Raw genomic sequence first — 25,036 nt, 5'->3', positions numbered from 1 at the left:
TGTGTGTGTGTGTGTGTGTGTGTGTGTGTGTGTGTGTGTGTGTGTTTGAGTGTGAAGGATTTCAGAGAAGAATTCAGACTGAATTGGAAATAACTCCTGTTGCCTGTGAGTTGTAGCTGAGTATAGTTGAAATGCCAAAGCCTTCTCCTGCCTCCTTTTCTACACATCTGCTGTCCTGGCTGCTGCTGACATTTCCATTTGTTCTTTTCTTTTCTTTTCTTTTCTTTTCTTTTCTTTTCTTTTCTTTTCTTTTTTCTTTTTTAAATTTTTTTTAGTCTTTCACGGAATTTCGAGGTAGAGTTAATTGATCGGATCAGTAAGAATCACTCAAAAGATGGGCCAAATAAAAGTTTCGTTGACTTTTTGAAACTGTTTATCTGAATTTGAAGTAGCGTCTAACAGGCAAGCAGGGCAGAGCTGCTGACAGATTGTAGAGCATTCATTTCCAAGGCTATCTGTTTATTTCAGAGAAGTCTGCAAACACTGCACAGAAGTACCCATTTCCTTTTTGTTTGCAACTTCTACCAAACCGTTAAGTTGCACTATGTTTTAGAATCACTTGTCATTCATGATCTCAAAGGGATAGAAGTTGAGCTCTTAAATATGCAGACTTTATAAAATAGTTTTATAGGATTATATTCTTGCAAAACATCCCCTCCCCCCATTTGAAGATATAAAAATGTACTGATGAGCTTATTTGGTTAGTTACAAAATGATCTAAAATAATGACAACACATTAATGATAAATAGTGTAATACAATGTGTCACCATGGTCCTTGTATTTTGTACTAAATGTTAAGGGGGTTCGAGACTTGGTTAGAATGTTTAAAAGCTGATGTTTAATTGAGATCGTTGTTCATCTAAATGTGGTTGCTTAAAGGGAAATAATAATGAAACAGAGGAAACCTTCTAGGTGCTAGATCATTTTTTTTTTTTTTTTTTTTTTTTTTTTTTTTTTTTTTTTTTTTTTTGCTACATCATCTTAATGGAACCCTGAAGCCTGAGAGGTGAATCATCTAATGTTCTGGTCAAAGGAATGCTTTTGAAACCCTATAACTGATATAGAAATCATCATGGTTATGAGCCCATATTCAATTATAAGGACACATTTTCTTTTTTCTTTTTTTAATGTTTATTTATTTTTTGAGAGAGAGAGAGAGAGAGACAGAGCATGAGCAGAGCAGGGGCGGAGAGAGAGACACACACACAGAATCTGAAGCAGGCTCCAGTTTCTGAACCGTCAGCTTAGAGCCCGACACGGGGCTCGAACCCACTGACCGTGAGATCATGACCTGAGCTGAAGTCAGACATTTAACCGACTGAGCCACCCAGGCACCCCAATAAGGACCCGTTTTCTAAACCAGCTTCTGGTGTAATGATGTAATCTCATTAACCCATGCATCCTCTATTGTCACACTGTAAATATTCTTCTGTTTATTTATTTTAGAGAGAGAGCATGAGGTTGGGGGGAGAGGGGCACAGGGAGAGAGTGAATTTTTGTTTTAAGTTTATTTATTTGAGAAGGACAGAGACAGCATGAGTGGGGGAAGGACAGAGAGAGAAGAGAGAGAGAATCCCAAGCAGGCTCTGTGTGCCCCCCACCCCCCCATGTGGGCTCGAACTCATAAAACTGTGAGATCATGACCTGAGCTGAAACCAAGAGTCAGATGCTTAACTGACTGAGCCACCAGGCACCCCAAGAGAGAGAGAATCTTAAGTAGGCTCCATGCTCAGTGTGAAGCCTGATGAGGGGCTTGATCCCATGACCCTGGGTGGAAATCAAGAGTGAATGCTCAACCGACTAAGCCACCCACATGCCCCAAATATTATTAAATGAATGACAAGAACAATAAGTGATTTATTTAGATGCTAAGGTTCTGGTTCAGTGGGATGGTCGTTAATAATTCAAAGAAATTTACAATTTAAACTGTGTTAGTGGATGCCCAAAACTCTGACTTACATAACCAAAAATTTTGTATGATTAAGAAGACAAGGGGTGCTTGGGTGGCTCAGTTGTTAAGCATCTGGCCAGCTCAGGTCATCATCTCACGGTTTGTGAGTTCAAGTCCCACGTTGGGTGAGCCCAAGCCCCACTTCCGGTGATCAGTAGCCCCACATTGGGTGAACCCTGCTTCCTTCTCTCTCTCTCTCTCTCTCTTTCTGCCCCTTGTGGGATTTTCTCTCTCTGCACCTCGCTCACTTGTGCCCTTGCTCACTCTCTCTCAAAAAAAAAAAAAAAAACAACCCAATTTAAAAGCCCTGTGGAAGCCTGATTTTTCTGAAAGGAGTCCTAATCAGAGAAGGAAAGGAGACTTTGAGGAAGCCACGCTATATACTTCCCCTTTCCCACCTGGTATTTTTTTTTAATTTTGTTTAAAAAAAATTGTTTTTTTAATGTTTATTTTTATTTTTGACAGAGACAGAGACAGAACATGAGCGGGGGAGGGGCAGAGAGAGAGGGAGACACAGAATCTGAAGCAGGCTCCAGGCTCTGAGCTGTCAGGACAGAGCCCGATGCGGGGCTCGAACTCACAGACTGTGAGATCGTGACCTGAGCTGAAGTCGGACACTCAACCAACTGAGCCACCCATGCGCCCCAGTGTTTATTTATTTTTGAGAGAGAGACAGAATGCAAGTGGATTAGGGGCAGAGGGAGAGGGAGGCACAGAATCGGATGTGGGGCTCTTACTGACGAGCCATGAGATCATGACCTGAGCCAAAGTCGGACACTCAACCCACTGAGCCACCCAGACGCTCCTCCCACCTGGTATTTTTATTTGGGTGCAATCAGATGAATATCATCATCAAACAAGTCCCGAAAGAATGGGGTAAGACTATAGGCAATGAGAGGAAGTCGTCAGTCATTGTGCCTAATAGAATACATGTGGAGGGGAGGCAGTGCCTGTTTTGCTCAGCCCGCTTTGTTTGTAATAGGGCTTTTACGATTGATGTCAAATCACAGAACTTTTCGAATGCTGGTTTCTGGAGCTTCCTTCTCCCGGTGCACTCCCCTCGAGAACTTCTGCTCACTCAGCGGTTGTGGAGTGCCCGAGAGCAGAGGTCAGTAAAACTACTGCTCAAGGGCCCCACCAGGCCTCCCACCTGGTTTTGTAAGGCCCTGGAATTAAGGAATGGTTTTTACATTTTAAGTGGTTGGGAAAAAAACTCAAAAGAGGAAGAATATTCAGTAACATGTCAAAATCGTATAAAATAGATAGAGCCATGCGGACTACGGAGTCTACATTTTTTTAATGTTTGTTTTTAAGAGAGAGAGTGGCGACAGGCGTAGAGAGAGAGGGAGACACAGAATCCAAAGTAGGCCCTGAGTTGTCAGCATAGAGCCCCATGCAGGGCTCGAAGTCATGAACTATGAGAGCATGACATGAGCTGAAGCTGGATACTCAACCGACTGAGCCACTCAGGCGCCCCTAGAAAATACGTTTTTTTTCTTTTTCTAATAAATATATAATGTAATATTTTATTATTTTAATTTGCATTTCACCAAAATTGTATAACATTGAACATCTTTTCATATGCTATTTGCCACATTTATGTTGTCTTTGGTAAGGTATCTGGTTCAAATCTTTTACTTATTTTTATTTTTATTTTTTAATTTTTATTTTTTTTTCAATATATGAAATTTATTGTCAAATTGGTTTCCATACAACACCCAGTGCTCATCCCAAAAGGTGCCCTCCTCAATACCCATCGCCCACCCTCCCCTCCCTCCCACCCCCCATCAACCCTCAGATTGTTCTCAGTTTTTAAGAGTCTCTTATGGTTTGGCTCCCTCCCACTCTAAAGTTTTGTTTTTTTTTTCCTTCCCCTCCCCCATGGGTTTCTGTTACATTTCTCAGGATCCACATAAGAGTGAAACCATATGGTATCTGTCTTTCTCTGTATGGCTTATTTCACTTAGCATCACACTCTCCAGTTCCATCCACGTTGCTACAAAGGGCCATATTTCGTTCTTTCTCATTGCCCTGTAGTACTCCATTGTGTATATAAACCACAAATTCTTTATCCATTCATCAGTTGATGGACATTTAGGCTCTTTCCATAATTTGGTTATTGTTGAGACTGCTGCTATAAACATTGGGGTACAAGTGCCCCTATGCATCAGTGGAAAATACATTTTTAACTTGTGTTCTGAGTGGTTTTTCCGAGCACTTTGGAATCAGAACGATTGCTTTGTATGGGGAAATGAAAGTGGGTTTCTGGATGCCTAGAACTGATTTAGTCTAGGCAGACCTTCTGGTTCTATATGAAATGTCATTTATGGATTGAGATAGGCTGGAGGGTTCTCTCCGAATTCTACATTATTCTGTGTTTCCTCACTTGCAGAGCTCTTAGGAATTTTGCTATTGAAATAAGATCGTTTGTCTTATTGTACAAAATGATGGTCTCCAAGGGGACTGTGCATATGCAAAGTCCATAATCTTACTTCCAGGAAGAAAATATTAGAATAATTAATTTCCTCTGTAATTTATTTTTTTAATTTCTTGAAAAATATTTGTTTATTTTTGAGAGAGAGAGAGAGATACAGAGCATGAGCAGGGAAAGGGCAGAGAGAGAGATAGGTAGACACAGAATCCGAAGCAGGCTCCAGTCTTTGAGCTGTCAGCACAGAGCCCGATGTGGTGCTTGAACCACAAACTGTGAGATCATGATCTGAGCCGAAGTCAAATGCTCAACCGACAGAGCCACCCGGGCACCCCTGTAACTTTTTATGTGAATGAAATACATAAAGCTTAAAAATTAAAAATTTTCTGATAGAAACATAGTGTTTTCAAGTTACACCCATTGCCACTCTCATTCCTTTTCTCCAGGGGCTGTTTCCTTTGCCATTTACTTCCTTATCTCTGAATGGTGAGCCCAGACTGCTCTTTCTGTTTTTCAGCTGTAGACGTTATCTGTTGACTTCTACTATGAAAGACAAGAATTTCGCATTCTGCTTACTCATGCTCTTGCCTTCCTTCCATTGTCCCAGTATGATTATATGTAAACCTTTTGTGTAATAGTCACTGTTTAGATTATTATGGCAGTGGATTGTTTTCTAGATCTGCTGCCTGCCCTTCATCTTATCTTGGAATTGCCTTTGCCTCTTTTTGTTGCTATATCTTAGACCTTCCTTTTTCTGACTTTTGTCTCTCATTTTGGTGGGTCCCCTTCTCCAATTACTTCCTGATGGAAGGCACGGGGCGAAAAGCTTTTCAGGAACTTGCATGTCTGAAAATGCCTTGAGTGATAGTTTTGATGAGTATACTATGGTTAAGAAATATATGTGTGTGTGTGTGTGTGTGTGTGTGTGTGTGTGTGTGTGTATTTTTTTTTTCCTCATTAAGGAATTGTTTCATCCACTTGTAACTTCCTCAGTTCCTATCAGGAAAGCTAATGCCATGTTGATTTCTGACCCTTTGTTTTTCTTCTGGAAACTTTTATAAATGTTCCTTTTACCTCCAGGGATCTGAGATTTCAGGATGATATGCCTTATTGTAGACACTCGTATCCTTCAGTTTTGAAGACTTTTTTTCTTGTATCATTTTTGTTTTAGTTCTCTCTCTTTATTCTCTGTTTTTGGAACTCTTATTCATTAGCTATGGGAACTTCTATATTATTTTAATTTTCTATTTTTTCCCCTTTTTTCCATCTCTTTATTTTTTAATTCTACTTTCTGGTGTATTTTGTCACCTTTTTCTTATAGTCCTGTATGGAACTATTTTTTGGCTAACATTTTTGTCTCCAAGATATCTTTCTTTCTTACTTAATATTCTTTGCTTATAGCATACTATTCTTGTTTCATGGATGTAATATATTCCCTTAAACTCTGATTACTGTTTCATTTTTTTTTTTTTTTTTTTTTTTTGCGAGAGAGAGAGAGAGAGAGAGAGAGGGCACACAAGTAGGGGAGGGGCAGAGGGGGGGCGCTGAGTATCTGAAGCAGGCTGTGTGCTGAGAGCAGATAGTGTGATGTGGGGCTTGAACTCATGAACCTGTGAGATCATGACTTGAGCTGAAGTTGGACACTTCAGTGACTGAGCCACCTAGGTGCCCCCCTCCCCACTCCTTGTATGGAATTTATTTTTTTCATTTTTTAAATGTTTATTTATTTTGGGGAGAGAGAGAGACAGAGCATGAGCAGGGGAGGGGCAGAGAGAGAGGGAGACACAGAATCCAAAGCAGGCTCCAGGCTCTGAGCTGTCAGCACAGAACCTGATGTGGGGCTCGAACTCACGGAATGTGATATCATGACCTGAGCCCAAGTTGGACGCTTAACAGACTGAGCCACCCAGGTGCCCCTGGAACTATATTTTAGTTAACCTTTTAATCTCCAAGATATATTTTTCTGTTTATATTCTTTGATTATAACTTATTATTTTTGTTTCAAGGGTATGATACATTCCCTTAAACTCTGATTACTGTTTACCTTTTGTTGTTGTTTGCCTTTTATTTATTTATATTTTAACTTGTGTTGTGTTGGTTCTGAGTGCCTTTTTTTCTGTTAAGGGTTTGATCTCTGTTTTTCTTGTCTGAGATCTTTCTGAAATTTCTGATGGTTTTCGTTCTTTGTTTATAGTCAGGAATGAGATACTAACAAGCTTAATGAAATTTCTGTGTGTATGATTGAGGTTTAATCAATCTGCTGGTGAGCTTCATAATGGGATAATAAGGCAATGGGCAGGTTTTTTCACTCTGGAATTGCCAAACAGTGTACCTATTCCATTTTTTTTTCTTTAAAGCTTATTTATTTTTATTTTGAGAGAGAGCAAGTGAGGGAGAGGCAGAGAGAGGGAGAGAGAGAGTCCTAAGCAGGCTCCCCGCTCTGAGTGCAGAGCAAGATGGGGGGCTCAATCCCAGGGAACTGTGAGATCATGACCTGAGCACAGATGAAGAATCAGATGCTCAACTGACTGAACCATCCAGGCACCCTTCCTGTACCTTTTCTTCGAGCAGTTCTGTTTCTTCACAGGAACCTCCAGTTTCATGCATGGTTGGATCTTGATGTCTAGTATTCCAGTAGCTGAGTAAAGTCAGGGGTATGGAGGTCTCCCCTTTTTGTATGTAGAATTTAACTTAATCTTCCCCAGTAGAGTGCCTCACCCAACCACACAATACTTTCTAGAAAGTATTTTCTTTTGCTAGAATGTGTAGCTTGGGATGAGGCATGAGGGGAATCATTTAGCTACATAGAGTGGCAATGTTTATTGTGTGGTATAGCACTCTTTATTTTTTCTAAATGATCTTATTAAAAGTTGACATTAACATAGGTCTTGTACAGTGGCAAAAAACTATACATGTGTATAATTTATAATTTTTCAAGTTGTGAAGGTATGCTTAAAGACAGTTACTAATGGAGGTATTAGACAAAACACATATAGAAACTACTCATTTTAAGGATATATAGTGAAAGTTTTGAAAAATATTTGTGTATAAAGATAGAAATTAAATCAGAAGTACTAAAAATTTTGCTAGAGCAAAACATAACAAAGTACAGTTATATGGCTTTGTTTGCACACAAAAACAAATGTGTGGGATTAATCACACGAATTTCTAAAAGTGTCATTGGGTGGAAACTTCAAGAATCATATTCAGCCCCAATTTATGGGAGAATTTTCTTACACTTAGAGCTATTCAAATATGAAATATGCTGCTTTGAGATTTTATTTTTTACTTTAATAATTTGCTTTTTGCCTTTTTTCTTTCATCATGCATTATGTCCAATCTCCAGGGATAGTGTACGTGAGGTTTCTCTTTGGGGTGATTTATTAGTCTAGAAAAGTTCTCAAGTCCTTCCTAAGTCTAATATTCTATGATTTAAACTCAGATCTAAAGTTATAAAATACCGGAGTCAGTTTGGAATAAACAAAACAGAATTCAGAGTAACAGTTATATGTTTAGTGTATTTTGTGGTTATAACTTCATCTTTACTGTTTATAGCTGCAAGTTTATCTGACCCACGTGACTTACAGAAGGTGTTCCTCAGGGGAGCTTACCCAGAGCCCCTTGACACTTTCACAGCAAAGGCTTGTGTTGGTGGAAAAGGCATCCGTCCATTTCACTGGGCTCTTTTTCATGTGGAACGAAAGTAATTAGATGTCTGGCTTTAGTAGTATAGTATTAACTCTTATCTGGAGGACACCTAAGGTTTATATAATACCCAGGCATCAGTCAATTAGACCAAGAAAAAACAAGTCAATTTTATGAGTCTACATGAGTCAGGCATTTGATTATCCTGAGAAAACAGGGGTCTGGCTCCTTTCACTGAAGCTTTCCTTCTGCAATCGATTAACTGCTGACTCTTGTTCTATTGACCCTCACTAATTTTGTGGCATGGGCTGTCATTCCTTATCTGGAGCGCAAGGGAGACTCCTCTGTAAATATCAACAGCTGATGAGGTTAAGGGGGGCTCCTTCTATTCTGCAGCCAGGGTTCACGATCTGTGTTGATGTGGAGGACCGGATCTGGAGCTTGTTGCCTAGTCCATTTTCCAAGACCAAATTACAAGTTATAGCTCTCTCTTTTCTACACCCAACAAATTGTTGTATGGCCAACACCAGTATAGGTTATTTACAAATTAAGATTTGATTTCGTCTTGACTTTCTTCTTTCATTTTTTATATCATATTCTCACCAAAGTAAAATCCTGCCTTTATGTGAAAATGGAATTTAGTGACTCGATAAATAAATTACTCTTGCCAGCTAAGGATTAGCTGATGCTGTTTCATTCTCCGCTCTATTTCTTCATATCAAAAAATTTAGTGGCTTGTTTGGTGGTTTGCAATCCCTTAATTAGTATAAACAATTAGTACATTCACAGAAAATATGCGGCTGGTTTTATGTTGCTTGTTGGCTATCACTCAGATCCCTATATCCATTCCTCAGATCATCTAAAAATTTTGTTTGTTGGGTTAAGTCATATCTTATTCCTATTGATAACTTTAAGAAAATATTTCTAAGATCTAGCTGAATTATATGGCAAGACACAGAATGATGAATCCTTTGGAATGAACTAGTTGCCGAAAAAGGTGTCCAAAGAGGGATGTGTTCCAATACTGCAGCATACTGCTCCCCACCTGGATACTTTACCTCTAAGGTCAAGCTGAAATATGACATTTATAAACCAGGATGCATTTAGATCCAGATACATGGACGTTCTAGAAAGGCAGAGTGGTGTAAGCTTAAGAGCATACTCACTTCTATCCTTACTTTCCCACATCATGTCTGTAAAATGGAGATACTGAGAATTTATGTAGTCCTTATCAGAGTCTGAAGAACTTTAATTCTGCTTTTCTCTTGCTTGCCCTTGTATTGGAGAAAATCATGTGCAGGTTCCTGAACATCCTCTTTTGTTTCTCATCTGTACACCATCGTTGTTTCCTCCAGCCTGTAGAATCTTTTTCTTCATAGTCTGCCTGGTCGTGTTTTTTAAGGCAGAGTTCATGTGAAATTTCTGACTAACCAAAGTAGAGTAGAGAACCCCTTCCTTTGTGCCTCCACCGATCAAATATTACAGCCATTGTCACACTGTATAGGTTTTGTGTTTGTTTTGTTTTGTTTTTGTTTTTTGTTTTCAATTAACACATGAATCTCTCCTTTAGGGCCGTAGGATACTACTCTAAGTGCTCAGTAAATGTTGAAGGAATGCTGTTTTTTATGCCTAGAATGTGCTGGATCAGTTGTCAGTTGCTGTGTAACACATTCCCTAGATTGATGGATGAAGGCAACACTGATTTATCTGCACGGTTTTTCTGTTGGTCTTACTTATGTTTTACCTGTGACTGTGGTCGTTTGGCAACTTGACTGGGGTTAGGGGCTCCACTATTGCCTTACGCATGTGTCTGGGGCCTTAGTTGGATTAGTTGGGATGACTGATCTTCTCTATCTTTGTGATCTTTTTTTTTTTTTTTTTTAAGTTTATTTATTTAGAGAGTGCGTACACAAACAGGGGAGGGGCAGAGGGAGAGGGAGACAGAATCGTAATCAGGCTCTGTGCTGTCACTGCAGAGCCTGATGGGGGGCTTGAACTTATGAACCACAAGATCATGACCTGAGTGGAGATTAAGAGGACGCTTAACTGACTGAGCCACCCAGGCGCCCCTCTGTTTGTGATGTTTCATTTGAACTTGTGTGAGGGTGGGCAAGTCCTAATGGGCAGTTGCCTGGAGAGCCTCCCCGGTGTCCTATTTGCTGATATTCCCTTGGCCCAAGCAGGTCACATGGCCCAGCTCAGAGTCAGCATGGGAAAGGACTGTACAGGGTCTGCATACCATGATGTGTGGTGTGTTGGGGGCCACTAATGTAACAGTCTTGCATGTGCACTTATCGTCATTGTCTAACTGTTGAAACACTTTTGTTCAAAGCTTTTGATCACTTTTCTCCTCTAAAAAGCCTTCCATGTCCTCTCCAGGGCTTTTCTTACATTTTCTTATTGTACATGGGGTTGTCTTCAGTTATTTCCCCTGGGAGCAGCAGTGAGGTGCTCCTCTAGAACTTAGCGAGACTATATTCATTTATACTTCACCTTGTTACCAAAAACATGTGAGGCATCAACTTGGAAATAGAGGACATGGGGTCACCTAGGAAACTTTGTGTGACATATAAGATTTAATGCATATTATCTCCCAGGTCAAGTCAGTCTTACTGAAGGTGTTAATATAGCCAAAAGAAATATATTGTTTTTTAAATTTCAATTTTGAAAAGATAAAAACAAAAAACCCCAATACCCTGTGCTGTGGAATTGAAATTGCAATTGTTTTGTGAAGCAGTTTGGAGGTCTGTGCTGAGACCTTAAGAAGTTCATGTTCAAGTCCAATGATTCCACTTGCTGAAAATAATTCTAAAGGAATAATCAGAGGTGATTTTGTGCAAAGATGTTTACTGATGCATTATTTATGCAGAGACAAGGGAAACATCCAAATTGGGAAATGATGAAATTATGGAGCAGTTGTGTAATGGAATATTAGGCAACCAGTAACAAGGGTCTGCAGGAAGAAATTGTTATGATTGGGAAATTGGTCCCAATGTAAAATGCAAGTGATTCAAAGGTATATGAGGATTGATTCAATTCTGTTAAAACCGTGTGTGTGTGTGTGTGTGTGTGTGTGTGTGTGTGTGTGTGTGTGTTTTCATTGATCAACACATGTTTTAAACACACTGTGCTTGGTACTGGGGCCCTGTTGGAAAGAAGAAAAGACATGTTCACTTCCTTCACTGTGATTCCAGATTAGTGGGGAAAGTTCATGCTGATTGGTGCTGATGCTGATGGGGAATAGCCAGATTCACACTGCAAAAGGACCAAGAAGAAGACAGAGCAAGTAAGAAAGTTTATTGGTTTGAAAAAACCGAGTGAGTTTTGAAGGGAATAAATTTTTGGGGGGTGGGAGAGAATTGTAGGGGTGAGACACTGAGACAATCAATCAAATGAGGTAAGAGGGTTTTTAAGAATTTCTGCTAAATATGTTCCTATTTTGTTTTTTCCTTTTTTAGCAGAAGACTATTGGAAATACTTAAGTTACTTGTCAATTATTTTAGATGCTGAGCTGAGATATCTTTGGGTATGACACCATGCTGACGTGAAACATTCCAGAGCCCTTAGCTTACCACGGTACATATGTAAATATATGTAGATGGGTGTATGTGTGCAAATATATACATACATGTATCATCTGTCTGTCTATGCAAATGTTATAAGGATGGAGGGGTGGAAATGCTTCCCAAAATCTAGGAGATCACAGGTAATTTTAGTTTTGTTCTTAATTTATCTGTAGTCAGAGAAATATGTTCCATATAAAAGTTATATACATAAAAGTCACGTATATTTAAACTTTAAAAAGAGTTGGTAAGGAAGTAGGTTGGTCAGCAGGAAAAGCATGCCATTGCCTTAGCTGGGGGGAGGGTGACTATTGTGTTAACCATCCAGGTATTCTCAGCAGGTCTCACCAGTGTGCACATGGATTCCTTATGCCGCCATAGCCTGAAGTCATCAAACGTGTTACATTTGCATACTTTCTCTAGCTTTGACTCTACTTATCTAAACATTCTTATGGGGTGCCTGGGTGGCTCAGTTAGTTGAGCGTCCGACTTTGGCCCAGGTGTTGATCTCATGGCTTGTGGGTTCAAGCCCCACATCGGGCTGCCAGCACTGAGCCTGGAGCCTGCTTTGGATTCTGTGTCTGCGTCTCTCTCTCCCCATCCCCTGCTCACATTCTTTCTCTGTATCTCTTTCAAAAACAAATAAAACATTAAAAAAAAAATAAACACTCTTCTGAATACAATCGAGGTTGAGAATGTGTATGTAGAGCTGTCTTCAGAAGCAGAGTAAGGTGGCTCTTCACCTCCTCAAGCCCTCTGTCCATGATACTCAAGACAATGCAAGTTTCACTGTAAACTTGTTAATTAGAATTAGAATTCCCAGTTAAGCTCAGTTAATAAAACTTAATGTCCCAGAGACAGATTCATGGTCAGTGTGCTGACAAAATCAGATATCTGAGCTTCCCAGGGAGCACGGCAAGCCTCGTACCTGGAGATTTACCAAAGTAGAAAATCTTGAGAAGCTTCTTGGCACTTAGCCATGTGACCTGTTCTGTTAACACTTGTACCTAAATATGTTCATTCTCCTTAATATTCTACACTCTTCAGTTAAACTTTATAGAGTTTTGTCTATTTTCTTGTTTTCCTTACCAGAGGGAGAAACTTTTGAGGGCAGATATTCCTTTTCTATTTTTTTTTTTTTTTGTGTGTGCATGTGTATTTAGTACCTCGCACAGTGACTGACAAAAAAATATGCCATTTAGTTAATATTTACTGAATGAAAACAAATACACCAATTGACAGACATACTTAACCATATATACATAGGCAAATATAGCTAGATTTTGGAACATCCACTCTTTTGGATTATTTATACCTTACTTTACATACATTAGCCTAATAATCCCATAACTGCATTTGTAAACTATTACTCTGTTTTCTTCCCATGTCCTGTGTAGTCCCCTATGTGAACTGTGTTGCCGTGTTATTAGAGGTGGGTGGTATTTAAGGATGTGTTAGGCCATAAAAGTTCTGACAAGGCCTCCCTTGTAAGAAATGACAGGGCTTGGGGGGAAGTAATCCACTGCAGCTCAGGTAAGAAATCAGTCTGTCTGTGAACAAAGCTTAAGTCTGTTCCAATGACATTTTGTTGTTGTTGTTTTAAAAGTCTGCCCTTCCATGCAAAAATCTGCAGAATGAATTTGTTGAGGGCTCAAGGATGAGGAGAGCATTGGCATTTTCTCTCCTCCATAAAACAAATGGAAACAGACGGTGAAGAAAGGTAAATACCTGTGACCTCCTCTCAATAGGCCTCTGGTGAAGTCATTTGTAATGAAATGAGGCCTGCAGTGAAGGCTCCTCCGGGAAGCCCCCTCATGCTTCCCCTCCTCCCAGGGGATTCCGTTTTCCCTCTCAGGAACTCGTACAGCTAATAAGCTTAGATATGAACAATGGCTTCCACACATATTGTGCACATTTCTCAAATTTTGTTCGCACAAAACTGCTGAATGGCACACTTCCTCAGCTGTAGCTACTGTCCGTACCCTCTGGGGAGTGTGGGCAGAGTGGCGAGGTCAGCCCCACAATGAGGAAGTTTTCTTGGTTTCAGTAGGCACTTTATGCCCATTTGGAGAGCTTACTTCAAAGGCTTTTTCCATTTCAGGGCATATGAGCTGTGTTGGGTTGAGCCAAGGGGATATGAGTAACCTTGCCAGTAGGTCCCAGGACTGGCTCTGAGGTTGACGTAGGGTGAAGTGAGTTTCAGGCTGACTCACCCTTTGCACTAGACCCATATCGGTGGGTAAGGACATTTGTGAAATGTGTTTATTATACGTGCAGGCAGTTTTTCTTTTTAATTTTTTTGTTTGGTTTTGGATTGGGGCCCAACTCACTTTTTAAACAATTTCCATACATTTTATAATTATTTCATGTTATATATGCTGAATGTAATAATTATTTTTGAGAATGATCCCTAAGAATAATTTATGAATTATTCATCATTAAAATCCCACTGTTTTCAGTCATTGCAATTTTCTTTCTTTTTTTTTTTTTTTTTGTTAAAGTTTATTTTTATTTATTTTGAGTGAGAGAAAGAGAGCAATTGGGGGAGGGGTAGAGAGATTGGGAGGCAGAATCCCAAGCAGGCCCCACACTGTCAGCACAGAGTCCAATGTGGGGCTTAAACTCACAAACCGTGAGATCACGACCCAAGCCGAAGTCAAGAGTTGGATGCTTAGCCGACTCAGCCACCCACACGCCCCAGTCATTGCAATTTTCAGAGAAAGTTTTTATTGTAGAGGAAATGTTTCATATTTGATTTCAGTGAAGAAGAGTTAAGGAAATTTTAAGAGAACATTGAGGGAAATTCTAGTGAGAAAAAAATTAAGGAAAATTCAGTGGAAAAAAAATTCTGATTTCAGGGTTTTTAAAGAAGGCAATAAGAAATATTCCAATGTGCTGTAGATTACAGCTGCAAAACCTGGGAGTCCTGTCTTCAGGAAGAACTCATAATTCCTGAGGTTTAGCATAAGAAGAAAACATGATTTTGAGATATAAGTGAAAAGTATTAATTGATGTGCAATTATATTGGCTCCATGAATGTTCATTTCTATTACTAGCATCTCATTTATCTGAAATCATTACAGCCATTGATTTTAGTTGTTATTAAGGGAAAACCAACATAGATGAGCTTAGCAAGAGGGGCATTTAATGCTTATCAAAAGTGAGAGGTTTGAGTCCAGCTGTTTGAGGACAGGGCTTAAACGGTGTCACCAGGACTCTGTTTCTCTCCATCTCTCATTTCCTTCCTCTAGATTGTCTTCCCTCTGTGGTCAGCCCCCTTGCTGCAGCTTTGAGCCTCACTACCGTCTGCCTCTTTTTCAGTGGATCCTGTAAAGCTTATGCCATTCACGCTGATGGAAATGATTTGGATCACATGCCCACCTCTGAACCTTTACTGTGATGTAGGGAATACTACACACTGGTTGACTGAGGCTGGATCATTGACTTCCGTTGGGTCAGTGGAACCCTCAGGAGTCCAGTGGATAGAAAGACAGCAAGGGATAAGTTCTCAATTGAAAATCAAGGTCATAGGAAGGCATAATGGAAGCTGGAAAGGCAACGGTAAATGTCTACCCAAATGCATCATATTTAAAAGCATGTACTTTTCTTGTCCCCTAGATAGTTTATTAAAAAAGAGATAATATTTTGTAAAAGCCCTACCTGGGTTAATAAAACTTACTGTTTTCAGTACTTGATAGATTTTCCAGTTTCCATACGGATTTGCCTAAGGCTAATCATATTTAATATTCTTCACATATAAGCTTTTCTGAAAATGTTTATTGGGATGGAGTGGACTAAATAGGAAATGTGCTTTTTATATTCTGTCTCCTCCCCGTCTCAGTCCTAGGAGTCTCAGTGAACCTCTCACAAATGGTGCTCCATTAGCAAGGGTGTCTTTTTGATGCAAGCCCACTAGAGGTGTGGTGTGAACTCTTCTTGTCAGACGGGTGGTACTTTGCTGTCTGTGGAGAGGAATACCTGTATGAGCGTACCTATGTCAAGGCCAGATCTAACTAAGCAGGTGAACTAGTACTAGAAGACCTCTACCCAATTCTGTCAGGAATCTCCAAGCTCTCACACCCACCTCTAGGCTTTAAAATTGAGGGACTGTCACCGATATGTCAGCTTGGGGGTTCTCCAATCTGTTCTCTCCGGAATCTTTTTGTGTCATATTATTTCTACAATAAATCCCCTGTCCGTCTTTGTGTTTGTTGGGAGATACTTGAGGCCTCTTCATGTCTGAATTTACGTGAGGTATTAATCCTTTGCGCATTAGTTTTTCCCTCGTGCAGCACCTTACTGGTGATGACTTAACCTCTCACGAGTCCAATCATGAATGCGGTGGCAGTGTAATGTTTATTAACTCTATCAGTGCGTAGGGATGCATTTGAGATATTAAACAATTTCTCTTACTAGAAGGACGCCCATATAGGACACACACAATAAAGGTCATGAGGCTTCATTCGAGGTCAGTATTCCTAGAATTATTTCATCCCATTCTATTCTTTTCCCAGTAACTTTGCCTCAGCCGTGAACTTCTGCTTTCTGTGTCCCCATGGACTTTGAAACAACTAGAGATCTTTTCCTCTGTGCACATGACCCCAAGTTGTTAAGCTCTCTTAATTTTGTGGTATGTCTCTATTTCTGGTAACTGTCACTTCTGAGAACTGTCAGGGTACCTGCTTCTAAGAGACTTCTGGGCTTCCTTCTTAGTTTCTGTTTCTAAGCTAGGAAGACCTGAAATGCTGGCACATAATTCAAACGCATGTATTTCATGCACTGACTTTGGAGCATTTCTTTTGGCTTCCTGGGCATCCCCCCGCCCTCCCTCTGATTTTCGTAGTTTCTGAGTATGAAAGAAGGTGAGGGGAGATCAGCTCTTTGCATTTTGCAAAAGGCAAATGTCTGCGTTTTAGATGGAAGGTCCTCAGATAAACCAGTCTAATCATCGTAACGTCATGCCTTGTGAATGAACAAATGGTCTCCTTTCAGCTGTTCTGTTAAGCAGCATTTTTTCAAACGATGGAAGGAACTCACTGAATCAGTGCATGTTTATTTTGCTGTTGGCAAAGAGATGTGAAATAAAGCAGCAATAGACCGGCCTGGCCCTCGACTGAACTATGATGTGGATGAGGTTTGCCTAAGGGGCCCTCATACCTCCCTTCCACTGCCCCTCTCCTGTTTCTGGGGCTCGTCCTCATTCTCTACCTGTCCTTGCCTCCAGATGTGCGGGGTCCTCCCTGCTCTGCCTGCCTAGGCCCGCTGGCCCTAGGTGGTGCACCTTGCCCTCGTCTGGCTCCCCCAAACAATCATCTAAACTAAACAAAGAAGATACCTGATCTTGCAGCCTGGATCCCTGTTAGCTGTCACTACTGAAAATGAGTACGTCTTCTGGAACCAAGCCTCATTAAGCTATTAATGCACTGTAATGCCTAATGTATTATTTCCCCCAAGAATGCTGACATTTTGATAAGAAATACTTAAGGACCGTTTACATTTAAGCCAAAGGAATGATCATTCTGAAGTGGAATTGCAGGCGTCGCTGGTCCAGTAGATATATCTCCCTTGGGGTAGACAGATCCTTTTTCTGGGCTTTCTCCACATCTCGCTCCTTCAGTAAGGTTTTGGGAAATCCTCCCTTCAAGCCAAGCTGGCAGGGGATTGATTTCTGGGTGTATTCCTGTCAGATCCACATCCAGGGTTTCAGCCTTGTTTGCAAACATCCCCATCAGTTCTTGGAAGGATCTTTCTCGGTTATAGATGTACTCCAGATTCACCCCTCCTACCATTTCCACCCCATTTGCCCATTGGCCACATTCCCTCTGCATCTTGGTGATTAGAACCCTGTTGCTTCCAACTGGAATAACTCCAGAAATGCCCTATCTAGACTAGGAACTTACTTGGTGAATAGCAACACCTCTCTGGGGCTGCTGATCCTTTCCCCAGGTTTCCTAGTTGTGCTACCCAGTTCTCTCTAGCCCTGGCTCTGTGTCTTCCAGTATGCTGCGTTGCTCACCCTGCCCTGTAGATATTGTTGCAAAAAATGGAGTTACAATAGAGAGCATGGTAAGTGCATGTGGGGGACACAAAAAATTTTGTAGTAAGGAAGATTCATGATTTGAACCTTGGTTGCCTCCAAGAGAGCACTCATTCCACTCTATCACCAATGCATACCTCCTTCCCGTCTCCACCCAGAGCCTTCATTTTTCTAAGATAAAACATTCTTTCCCCCCTAGGACAGGATTACCAGATTCTTCGTCATTCTGGCCATTTTGTTACAGGAAAATCCACTTTGTCAATGTCTCCCTAAAAATTTTGTGTCCAAAAAGGAACAAAATATAGGCAGCTTGAGAGTTTACCTAAGTGTTTTATCATCCAGCCCACATTTCTCCACCTTGTCCACAAAGATACCAGGGGAGACTTTATAAAAATGCCTTGCTGAAATCCTTGTGTGGATTGGCATGTCAAAAAGGAAATCAGGCTATCTAACATAAAACACACACTAATACACAGGCACAGGTGAGGCAACATTTATATATTACAACTTAAATGTGCAACCCCCCCCCCCCCCCCCCCCCCCCCCCGCCAAAACCAGTACTCTTTATTTTCCGTAAGTGACCTCACCTTTTCCTCAATCCCTTATTCCATTTGGGAGCAAGAAAAATAAATCTAAAACTTGCCAGTTCTTAGTATCTTGGTAACTTTGTCTCTTCTGTTTTCCTTTTTTTTCTAAATATTTTTTAATGTTTGTTTATTTTTCTGAGAGAGAGAGAGAGAGAGAGAGAGACAGAACACAAGCAGTGCAGGGGCAGAACGAGAGGGAGACACAGAATCCGAAGCAGGCTCCAGGCTCTGAGGTGTCTGCACAGAGCCTGATGTGGGGCTCGAACTCATGAGCTGTGAGATCATGACCTGAGCTGAAGTCAGATGCTTAACTGACTGAGCCACCCAGTTGCCCCTCTTGTGTTTTGAAATAGTCTCTCTTAAGTTAGCTCAGGGTCTTTGGGGTAAATATTCATTTCATTCAAGATTCAAAGTTAGGTTATTTCTCTCCTTTTGAATATTTGCCTCTTCACTTTCTGTTCCGAGGTGCCATGTACATATCAGCACAGGGTACCTTAAGGAAATCGGGATGGGATAGCCAGTCTTTGGGTCCCTGTGCTGTTTTTGGTGTCTTCTCAGGTCATTGTGGAGATATTTCCTAACTCTCTTGATCATCGAGTGTCCTGCTGGCTGGCTTCTGCTGGAGGAGTCTGGTGAATTCCCTGCCAAGGCTCAGTGTAAAACATCTACCTGCTATAAATTGTAGACCCCTTTCTCACCTTGGAAGGGTCCAAATAAAAAGTACAGGAGACAGAAAAGCTAACAGTGAGATGATGACTATGTGGGGCTGAGAATGGGCAGTGCACTTCAGGCTGTTGACTTGGCAAGAGGTGAAACAGCTACCATGGTTCCAGCTGCAGGAAGAGCTGTTGGTAGAGGCAGCCCCGGCCATCCTGGTCCATTTCAGCTGGGAGTTTGGAGGGGTCACTTGTTTGTAAGCGTGAGTCTGTCAATCTATGATGTCAATGTGGAAGTCTGTCTTTCCAGTCTTCAGTTTCCAAAATGTGAGAATCTCAGTACATGTACTCATGTGCAGGCTTAATTTCGTGAGAACAAACCAACTGCTCGAATTATGGAAGCTGGGGGTGGAGTGGACTGAGACAGAACTGGGTTTATTTCTGCCTACTCCCTGTTGACCTTGGGAAAGTTACTGAACTTTCTTGAACCTCAGTTTGATAATCTGTAGAACAGGGGTAATAAACGCCTCTATGATTAAAGGAAAACAGTGTCCATCAACAAATGGCAGCTATAATTGTAAATGATAACAACATCTTCTAAACATAAACATTATTTTTCTAACATTCTGAAGAGATTGCAGCTTGCTTCCTTTACCATTGGTTAGCTTCATTAAGTATGACATTTCCCCCCAGTACAGCCATTTTTCTTTGAGACAAATGCCTTTTTTTCCTTAGAGGGATGTGTTTCTCCCTCTTCCTGACAGAGCCCAGAAGATCCCTGTGAACATCCTTTCCCTCCCCTTGGGGATCCTGGGCCACAATGGCCCTGTATCATTGCCATCATCACTCCACCCAGGGAGGACTGGTAGAAACTCCCTTCGTGACTTGCTGACGTCAATTCTGAAGATGTGCAAGATGGATTACGAAAAGGCCCTTAATAGTTTTTACTTTTCAGGAAGCCAAATGTTTTTCAAATCAGAAGCAAAGGGTTTAGCACAGGCAGGCCAGGCTCTCATCTCAGTCAAGGAAGACACTATGAAACTTTCACTTTCCCCCCAGGCCCTAATGTATTTCCCACGGGGCCTCACCTCCCTGTCCTGCTTTAAGCTTTCCCTTCCTGATCTTCCTCCTTGAAACCTTGTGGCCGGGCCTTCCCTGCTCTGTATCCAGAATGTGACTGAGGATGAAGGCAGATAAGGCAGAGAATGTCTGTGTGTGAAGAGCAAGGCTGGTTCTATTCCTGTGGTTGTGTAGGTGGGCTTTTCCCAGCAGGTTCTGGGCACTTTCTCTGTTTATTTCCTGAGACTCACTTCTGCAGCAAGTGTTATAAAACAGAAGAGAAACTACTTCTCCTACCAACCTTTGACTCCTAAAATGCTCTCATGAGGAGCATGGCAACCTGCCTAAAGAAACCTGGTTCCAAACCCAAGAGTCCCTTTCTTCACTATCAGGGAAAAGTGGCTCCAAACAGTAACATACCTCTCATCTTTTTCAACTTGTCCAATGACTTCCCTTTGCCTGGCTATCTTTGGGGCATGAAGAGAGCTGTGAGGGGGTGGAAGCCTAGTTGTATAATCCTATCTCTCTGGTTTACAGAATTCTCAAGCTTTTGGAGACAAAAAATAAGGTCAGAAGCGATTCTGGTCTTTCCAACGTAGCTACCCTGTGGTCTCAAAAGTCAGTATTAAACGTCAGCACGAAGGCAGGTTGGTCTGGGGTCTCCGTGATCTGTGAAGATCTGTAGAGAGCTCTGCAGATCTTTTTTTCTATTTAGTCCATGATTCTAGGACACACGTTATTCGGTGGCTTGGGGGAAATGAGGCCAAGATGGGATAAGGGGCATGCAGTAGCATCAGAGGACCAGAAGGTGGCACTAGTAGTATTTATAAGGCGCCTCCACAGACCATTAGGTAACTGATACGGCACTTGTTTCCTTCCAAGTGGCTACCAGTGAAACAACTGTGTTTTGTTAGCACCATGTTACACAGCGTTACACAGCGCTTTTTTTTTTTTTTTTTTTTTGGTGAATTTCTGCTATTACCCAGACTCTTGCAGCCTACTTTCCTTCATGTTATGTGTGTTACTCACAATGGATTCAAAGGCCGGAAGGTTTTGTTTGTTGAAGTTTGCTCCATGTATTTATGATGCTTTGTATTCTTTGAAGTTCTGACAAAAACAAAGCCCCCAGTTCTCTGGGAAATAAGAGAACCCATTTGTTCGCTCACTCTGGGAATGTTCCAGAGATCTACATGCAAGGATGTTTTTGTCTATCTTGTCAAGTTTTTTTTTTTTTTCTTGTCAAGGCTTTTAATATTCTTTGTATGAGTTTAATGTAAAAAGGCACCAAGTTAATGCTGCCTTTACATGACTAATAGACTGCTTCATCAATAAGTAACCCTACCTATATATTTTTAATAGTTAAAAGAAGTTATTTAAAAGGGACTTGAAAGCCACCAAGAAACTTGGGAGAAACTCAGCAAGAAGCCTCTAACTGTGCCACTTTGTTTAGCAAAAGAAGATTTTTCCAGAGAAAGTAGTTGGCAGAAGTCCTGCTAATGGTGTTGTAGATATCTGTCTTCTTACCTACTTGCTTGAGGCTTTCTGGACTGGAACAAGGGGCTGCTAGTCATGGGAGGAACATAGCAGAGGTTGCATTTTTTTTTTCTTTAAAGATCCAAATAGTAAATATTTTAGGCTTTGTGGGACATAAGGTTGGTGCTCCCCCCTACCACTGTACTTCAAAAGCAGCTGTAGACAGTTTGTAATTGTGTGGTCATGGCTTTGTTCCAATAAAACTTTATTTATAGAAACAGGTGGCAGGCTGAATTTGGCAGACACCATTCACCAATGGGCCATACTTTGTAGATCCCGGAACTAGAGGAAGGGAGACTTAACTTTTCCTTCTGTGATGCGGCCATTTCCTTTTTGATCCTTTTTTTTTTTTTTTGTTAGGGTGGTAGTTGAAGGTTGACCAGATGTGTTTGGCTTTGTCCTCAGGTTTCTCACTGTTACAGGAGCAAAGGGGAGGTACAATTTCTATTTCTGTGGTCACTGTAAGGAAGGAAAACCACTGACAAAAGTAGGGGATTGTGGTGGTTTGTTTCATCTTCTCAGTTCTCGAAAGTAAGGGTTGTGTGAAATCAAGCAGATTCGGTAGAATCTTCTGATGTCATCATATTTGGTCACCAGTCATCCTTTAAAGAGGAGTTGGCACAGAGCAGCCTGTGGACCAGATCTGGCCCTCCGCTTGTTTTGGTAGATAAAGTTTTGTTGGAACAGTCATGCTCATTTGCTTACACTTTCTTAATGCTTTTGCTTTATAATTGCAGGTAAGTAGTTGCTACAGAGACTTTATGACCTACAGAGCTTAAGATATTATGCTTTATGGACTGTGTGGTCCTTTTTAGAAAAAGTTTACTGACCTTTGCTCTAGAGTAGGACTTTTCAGACTCTCTGATGAAGGAATTTTCTTTTTTTTAATCCATCATGATGATGGGGGGTTCTGCTATCCATGACTGGTGGCACACTGTGCCTTACACAGCTCACCACACAAATGCTGAAGCCCTACACTGGTCCATTGCCTTTGAAGGACGTGAGTCCATCACTCATGTGCTTGGATACGGCCAGAGTGTCACATGTCTTTGAATGCTTTAAGTGCTGACACCCACAGTCTGTATTTATCTATAGTGGACTGGGGACAGGCAGGCTGCAGATCAGCAGCTTGCTTCTAGGGCAGTGCTGCTCAAAGTGCGTCAAAGTGAGTGATTAATTCAGTAAATCTGGGCTGGAACTTGTCATTCACAATTTCTAACAAGCATGAAGATGATGTTTATGCTACTGCTCTGTGACTCTACTTGAAGTGGCACTGTTCTAGAGGAATTTCTACAGGGGTGAGTGGTGCTGGCTTTGAGTCCCACTTGACTGATGAGGACTATGTTACATAAAGAAGTGAGGCAGTTTGCACTGGGCAACCAAGAATGAGATGCAGATGCCATTAACCAAGGGATGCCTAAAAATGGAGATACCGTCATCCTACCCCCTACTTATTTTCACCTGGAAATCACCTTTCCTAGTACTGACAGCACGCTTGCTTGCAACTTAGCTGAAACCAAATCAGTAGTGATATTGATGATAGGCTGTTAAACAAGTATGGAACACAAGAGAAATGCAAATTGCTCTTACCTCCCCCCCCCCTTCATTTCCTTCCTCCTCTTGTGTTATTATGTGTTGTTTGGAGAGTCTCCAAATCTTTGGACCTGGAAGACATTGGGAGAGAATATATCAAGCAGGAAATGGAATTCTTTTTTACATTCTTGTAACATTAACACGTGAAAAATATACTTAAGAGATCAGGCGAATGCCTTTCTGTGTCATTTGGGGGCACTGTCGTAGCCACATATGCCAGGTTTTGGATTTGCATTGAGATTTATGTCACGAGAGCTGAATTTTGCCCCTTTTCTGGCCTCCCTTAGCTGTTGTTTATCAGGAGCTTTTTGTGTATTTCAACTGCTGCTGCTTATTAGTTTAAACGATACGGGCCACTGAGAAGAACAGAAAAAGAGGCTAATAAGGGGAGCTTAACTTTCCTGATTGCTTACCATGAAAAGTTTATTCAGGAGCCAAATCTCCTTTTAAAAGATTCCCTCCATATAGTATGTTAAAAATGCTGTTGTTGTGTGCTCAACTGTACAGCCACTACCCTTTTGCTTTTGTATCTATACTTTGGCTGCACAGCTTTCCTTTTCAGAAAGGCTTCCATTGGAATGAATTCATAATGCATCAAATAAAAATCATAGCCATGTTTTCTTCTAAGATAAAGTTAGCAACCTGGGGCAAAGTCATTTTTATCAAATTCTTTGATAGGAGTCCTTTCTTCTTTTTATAGTACCTTGGCCTCTCTCATGTTTTCTTTTTAATAGTTTGCCAGAGATAATATCAAAACCATGACGACTCTTTGCTGGTAATTTGGCCAATGTTGGAGTAATGTCACAATGGTATTTGAAAAGACGGATTCTAAGCCACCGACAGAGCCCAACGGTGTTGTTTGTGGTGTTTTGTTTGTTGAACAAGTCCCTTGAGGTGGTAGCGATCAAAATATAAGCATCTTTGTTGCTTATGATCTCAGGGCATCTCATCCTTGGGAATTCCAGAAAACTGTCCCAATGAAAGAGATCTCCATAGGTTGAGATTTTAAATTAACCAAGGAGAGAAAGAAGGCATCCCCAATTCGACATATGCAGGTTTTTTTCCTTTCCAGACACAGAACGTGATTGTTCATCTCCTTGTGCATTTGCTGTGAGTTGCAGGGCCATTCCCCCAGGCTTCCTGTATACATTCCATTCTGTTCCTCTTCCTCCTGCCTGTCCTCCAGTTCAGGTGCTTTTCATCATCTTGTGCCTTGACTTCTGCCATAGCTCCCGAGTGAGCCACCTGACTTAAGTCCTATTCTTCCCCTGTCCTCTTACCACCTGTCTGAAGCTCAAATCCCCTCTGTCATTCTCTTTCTGAGACTTGCCATCACTAAAGAGATGATGTCCCTTCTCCCGTGCATGTTCTACCAGATGCTCCATTATCAGCCTCCCATACTTCTCCTTTCCTCCCTCCCACCACTTGCTGCCCTGCACTGTACCTCATGCTCCGGTAATATGGGACTATGTGTAGTTTTCACAATGTCATCTGTTTTGTACCTTGAACCTTTGAGCATGAGTCCCCTCTTCCTGTAAGAGTGGCATCGGTTTTCAACCAGAGGCGATTTCACCTTCCTGGGAGATAGTTGGCAATGTCTGGAGACATTTGGAGGTGTTATATCTTGACGAAGGGTGCTACTGTCATGTAGTGGGTAGTGGCCAGGGATGCATGAACGGCCTCCTCCAACAAAGAATTAATCTGGCTTAAATGTCAGTAGTACCAAGGCTGAGAAGCTTTGCTCTACCTGTACATTTCCAGCAGGATCGTTTCGGCTTTCCAATCATGATGTAGGGGAGACCATCTCTTCTGTAGCAAATTGTTCTGAACCTTACTTTCTTGGTCTTGGTGAAGTGTCCCTTCTCTGTATTATGAAAATGTTCTTTATGTATACCTCTGCCATCACCATACAAGTCATATATTATTTTTACATTATGTTATGTTATGTTATGTTATGTTATGTTATGTTATGTTATGTTA

General features: G+C 41.1%; 1 long non-coding RNA gene across 1 annotated transcript in view; it reads left to right on the top strand.

Moving 5' to 3' along the window:
- Nucleotides 1-10,286: 10,286 nt before the first annotated feature.
- The window catches only part of LOC125934842 (uncharacterized), a 67,946-nt gene continuing 53,196 nt past the window's right edge, over nucleotides 10,287-25,036 (top strand). The window contains exon 1 of the long non-coding RNA XR_007461540.1: nucleotides 10,287-11,604. This is a non-coding gene — a long non-coding RNA (uncharacterized LOC125934842). The remainder of the gene's footprint in view (nucleotides 11,605-25,036) is intronic.

This window comes from Panthera uncia, assembly GCF_023721935.1.
Source record: "Panthera uncia isolate 11264 chromosome A1 unlocalized genomic scaffold, Puncia_PCG_1.0 HiC_scaffold_17, whole genome shotgun sequence".
Classification (NCBI taxonomy): Eukaryota; Metazoa; Chordata; class Mammalia; order Carnivora; family Felidae; genus Panthera; species Panthera uncia.
This window is presented reverse-complemented; position numbering and strand designations above follow the sequence as displayed.